Here is a 565-nt window from a genome sequence, read left to right as displayed (position 1 = left end):
CAAGTTTTTGTGTACTTTCATAGTAATATTTTGCTTCAATAATATCATCAAATATTACCTCTCTCATCACCATTCCTCATAACGAAAGATTTTCCCCAAAAGCCCTAGCATTATCAATAAACACGTAAATAAAAAAACACCCACCATTAAATCTGGACCCGGCAATAGTACCAAAATATATAGCAGGTATACAAACACTGCCAGAAATCTTTGTATATAACATACAGCGTCCCCAAAATAGTCCCAGTACTACAGAACACTACGATATGCAACTCTGCCATCGGTATGCAAGCTATATTACAGCTTCGGATCAATGTAATGTTACTACACAAAAATAGCCAACCAGTGAATTACACTATATAATGGTCCATTCATGTCAATAGTTTAAGGACTTTAAAATTGAACCATAGTGACCAAACACGGTGTATATATAAATGGAATGATTGTTTGAATAAGGTTTTCTATTTCTAGAACATGTTATTTTTTTATTTAATTTCATATTGATTTGCTTATTCGTATCAATTATCTACGTCTGTGTTCTTACATGTCTCTCACCTTGATTATT

General features: G+C 32.6%; 1 protein-coding gene across 1 annotated transcript in view; it reads right to left on the bottom strand.

Moving 5' to 3' along the window:
• LOC119594321 (nephrin-like) overlaps positions 1–565 on the bottom strand; it is a 44,320-nt gene that overhangs the window by 13,720 nt on the left and 30,035 nt on the right. The gene's annotated exons all lie outside the window — the stretch shown is intronic.

The sequence above is a fragment of the Penaeus monodon genome, chromosome 33 (assembly GCF_015228065.2).
Source record: "Penaeus monodon isolate SGIC_2016 chromosome 33, NSTDA_Pmon_1, whole genome shotgun sequence".
NCBI classification, from domain to species: Eukaryota; Metazoa; Arthropoda; class Malacostraca; order Decapoda; family Penaeidae; genus Penaeus; species Penaeus monodon.
The sequence above is the reverse complement of the archived record's forward strand: the minus strand, read 5'-3'. Positions and strand labels throughout refer to the sequence as shown.